The sequence below is a fragment of the Lissotriton vulgaris genome, chromosome 3_1, assembly GCF_964263255.1.
Source record: "Lissotriton vulgaris chromosome 3_1, aLisVul1.2, whole genome shotgun sequence".
NCBI lineage: Eukaryota > Metazoa > Chordata > Amphibia > Caudata > Salamandridae > Lissotriton > Lissotriton vulgaris.
Window position 1 is genome coordinate 2,062,154,327 of NC_141689.1, and position 4,602 is coordinate 2,062,158,928.

Consider the following 4,602-nt stretch of genomic DNA (forward strand, 5'->3'; position numbering starts at 1 on the left):
TCTAAAAGTTGGAGTATATGACATATATATTCAGTTTGAGTTCTCTTGATTTTTTTCAAAGGCATGCACTTCTCTACCTGGCATACGACATCTTCCACATGGTGACTACGTTGAACATGTGAATTTCTTAAGAGTTCTCTGCATCTTCTTCTGTTTATAACGGACAATAGAGGAGTACTGGGCTTCCTGGTGGCTCAAGGGAGAATACTTCTTTTCAAGATTTCTAGGCAAAAGCGGCAGGCCAGAGGTAAAGGGAGGGTACAAGTGAGAGCTCCAAAAAGTTGATCCAGCGGTTCATCATCTAAGGGTTCGAAATCATAGCATTGAAGGATAGTTGTACAGCCGCACACCCTGTTCCTATGAAAACAATTGTGCCAATCTGCTAATAATCTAGTGCTTCATTACGATTTTCTAAGCCTCATAACCTCTGCTGGCTGGTTTGCTACTTAAAAATCCGTATTTGACCACTTTCTACTAGAGATTGGAAGAAATTCCTGTCTGGTCTTGCAAGGCAGATTCCATGCCTGTTGGGAAAGGGAGAAACATGTCTCCTGCTTTGTCTTGGAAGTACTATTCATGTCATGTATACACGTTGGGACGCAGTACAGCTCTCTTCAAGATTGTAGACCCATTCTACTATGGTAGATTAGTCTGATTACTTACAGTTTGCAATACACATCTGACATTTTATCAACATTTCTCTCTGATACATGATCTCCAGTCCACTAATCTCCCTCAATCTGAGTTGAGAAAAGAATAGAATAAATTTGCTGACACAATTTACATATCTCTCACAGTTGATTATCTAACTTACATAAGACAACTCTAGCTAACATTGTCAATGTCACCATGGCACTTCCAATTCCCTCCTTTTTGATGAATTGGAACCTTTTTGTTGCTGCATTTGATGCCCTAAGTGTGAAGGATATGCCCAGTTGGGGGTCCTGTGCTCACTGTGCTATTTAAACCAAGCCATAATTGACTGACGAGTCCTAACCAGGGTGAAACTGGTCTTGGTTTGCATGTGTTCTGCTATGGGGAGGACCTGGCCTGGCAGTTCGGACTGGACTGTTCCTCCTGGAGCTGGATCAAGATGGATTTGCATTTGGCTGGATCCAAACTGAGAAGGAAGGGTGGCCAAAAAATGATGGATTGAGATGCGGTCAAGAGCAATTGCCATTTTTTGCGATTAATTCAAACACTTTATCCATAATCTTGTTGTTGCATTTGACACCCTGTGTACGAATGGTATGCCCAGATGTGGGTCCTATCCTCACTGTGCCACTGAACTATGCTATACCCGACTAATGAGCCTTCATCAGGGTGTAGCCATTCATGGGTTGCTTGTGTTCAAGTTGAAAGAGAACCTGGCTTGGCAGTTTGGGCTGGACTTTTCCAATTTGAGCTGTAACAAAACTGATTTGCATATGGGTCCAAATTGAGGTGTTATAGAGGGTGAACAACAATGGACTGGGATGGGGCCCGAGGGATTGCCAGTGGCTCCAAATACTTCAAGCATTCCATCCATCAACTTGTTGTTACAGTTATCCAGTTTTAAGTCTTCTTAATTGCAGCTCCAACATTGTTACGGATATGATCTCTGAAGCTGTGGTCTTCTCTTCTGCTCAAATGCATTACGAGGTATTGAAGCAATTCCAGGTAAAATTTAAATCTCAAATTCTAGTTGATTACAGAGGTGCCATGTCCCAGGAGTATTTAGCTCGGACATATTTAACTTTTTTTTCTGACCTACTCAATCTTCTTACATGCCAAAGTCTAATTTAGGGACACCTTACAGGTGCATGTACATTTAACATCAAGGTAGCATCCTGATATTTTCCAGCATAAGCGACAACGACCTCCCCAATCCTTGTCCTGAGGAGAACGGGTTCGAAACGCGTCGGCGTCCTGCTCCACCCAGATACTGAATCATCAGGGCACAATAGGAATATAACTCACACACAATTCTACATTGCTGCATAGTTTTGTGTCTTCCTATTTTTTGCACCATTTGATAAACCAATTAATGTGTATCTAGCGGTGGTGAAAACAAGTAGGCTAGTTTGCCATCTTAGCTGTCCACTTGTTTATTTTTCATCCAGGATTGGTGCCTCAACAAAGAGAATTCTTTGAGGCATTACACAGTTGTCTATATTCATTGTCATCACAATTGTTATATGTGTATGTTTCGATTTAATGTATTGTTTATGGTTTTTTCAATGCACTTGTGAACCTCTGTAAATGCGGTGTGAACCCTTTGATGCCAAGGCATTTTTTCATAATCTTTTTTCATAAACATACAAGTGACTAAACACAAATGGTTTGTCAGCCTAGCAATTCATTGTACTAGGTGTGTACTTGTGTCTACCAATTTCTACTGCCCGGCACTTTTTTTGTTTGTCTAATAAGAGTGGTCCAGCCGGTCAGAGACAGGACCCAGCCTTTCCCCTTTTTCCAAAGTCTAATTTAGGGCATCAAATACATACAGCAATATGAGTGCCTTTTATCCTCCCAGGTTTTAGGCCCCTGTGCTCAATACAATAAAGAGAAGTCAATAGCAATGAAGGCAGTGCCCGTCCCTTACGATTTCCACTACTTAATTGGGCGGTGCTCTGCAAAAGAAAAGATGGTTGGTCTATCGGGGACTAAGCATGTCATATATGGAACTGCAATACTTTTTTTTAAATCCTATCTTATTGAAGACCAGAAAAAGGATCTTCTACTTGACTGAGCCAAACTCCTTACAGCAAAAAACAATAACATTATGTAGACATTGAGTCAGTTGAAAGGCTATCCATAAAATCTATGTAACACAAAGTCTGACTGCTTCAAATAAATCACCCTTAGAATCAAAGAAGTTATACATTTTTGTCTTGTGAGAATCTTATTGTAAGAAAATGCCAATTTTTGCATGATCACCTCGATTCATGTCGACTGATGCTGCTGGTATTTATTTACTCTGTGCACTGGGACTCTGCTAACCAGACCCAGTGCATGTGCTCTGACTGCTGAAACATGTTGAAAATGGCTGTACTATATGTCCCTATTACATGGTGAAAATGTACCCAGAGTCTGCATGCCTAATGTCCCTAAAGGACTGCATCATGTATTGTGCCAAAACTACAGGAAACGTGACAAACCTGACTGCAGGCCTGACACAAGTAACCTGACTGTGCTGAATTTAAACTGCAGACCTAACCTGTAAAAATAGCCCATTTGATAGGTCTAAACCCTCCTTTCATTCATTAATAAGTCACCCTGATGTAGATCTTAATGTTCAATAAGGTAGATACAATTGTATTTAAAAGTAGGACATGTAAAAATTTAATGTTAAACTCCTTACAGTGACAACGCCCCAATAGCTATTTTCACTGTAGCAGGGTTAATTAGACTGTTCTGTAGGAAAGCATTTGGAGGAAAATGTAACATTTTATAATAATTTATCTCTACTCAGGAAGCAGGTGAGGTTGCAGCTACCACTAGAGGAGCATTCAGTGAAAATGGAGGGCGAGACAGACCGCGAGGTTCAATTCACCGAAACCAACGGCAAATGCCCAGCTTACGACACCGAGGAAGAACAGGCTGCTAAATATCTTGCAGCACTGGCGAAAAGGTTGACGTGCGCCTAATGTTTCAAGTCCGGAATGCCGGAGCAGTGATTGGAAATTGCAGCAAAAACATCACAGTGCTGTGAAGAGATCACAAAGCTAGCATCTCCATCACAGGTAGCAGCGGTCCAAGCGTATTCTGAGCATCAGCGCCGATAAAGAAGCCGTTGGGGAAATCTTGAAGAAAATCCTCCTCACTTTCAAAGATTTTGGCTATAATGCACAGCCTCAAAAGCAGAAAGCAAGCAACATAGTCTGTGAACTGAGAACGTTGATTCATCAGAGCCTTGTGGGCGGCATTATTGGTGTGAAAGGAGTGAAAATCAAGGAGCTTAAAGAGAGTACTCAGACCAGCGTTATAGTGTTCCGGGAATGTTGCCCCCATTCAACCGACCGAGTTGTTTTAGTTGGTGAAAAAGCTGACAAGATTGTGGAGTGCGTCAAGATAATCGGAGAATCCGATTAAAGGGTGAGAGTAGCCATACGATCCCAATTTCTATAACAAAATCTACGATTATCAGGGCTTCACAATGATGTATGATGACTACGGAGGGGGGTCCATGGGGTTCTGCCTCCGGGAAGAGGTGGCTATGACCACATGCCATCGAGTCTGAGTGGCCGTTCTATGCTGCCGGCAAGAAGGGGTTACGATGAATACGATGAATATCACATGAGTCTCCACAGAGGGCCTCCTCCCTCCAGGTCACCGTGGTAGAAGAGCGATCTTTCCTCACCATCTCTAACTGCCAGGGGTGGTGCACCATAAGGACGGTGATGAATACGGCACAACATAATATAAAGCTGGGCAGCCCTGATGCATATGATATGTGCTGTCCCTCAATCGGTACTGTGGGGGTTTGGGAAGGTAGGCCTCAGAGGAGGGGGTACAATACAGGGACAACTACAAAAAGTAATTCAGGCACACACAATTAGATAGTATCGGGAGATGAACCCACGAGCGGTTCCTCCCTTTTGATTTAACCCCACATGCCAC

The 4,602-nt window shown here is 42.5% G+C and overlaps 1 pseudogene; it reads left to right on the forward strand.

The window, feature by feature from the left end:
• The first annotated feature begins 3,500 nt into the window (after positions 1-3,500).
• Positions 3,501-4,323, forward strand: LOC147728809 (heterogeneous nuclear ribonucleoprotein K pseudogene; annotated as a pseudogene).
• Positions 4,324-4,602: the final 279 nt, after the last annotated feature.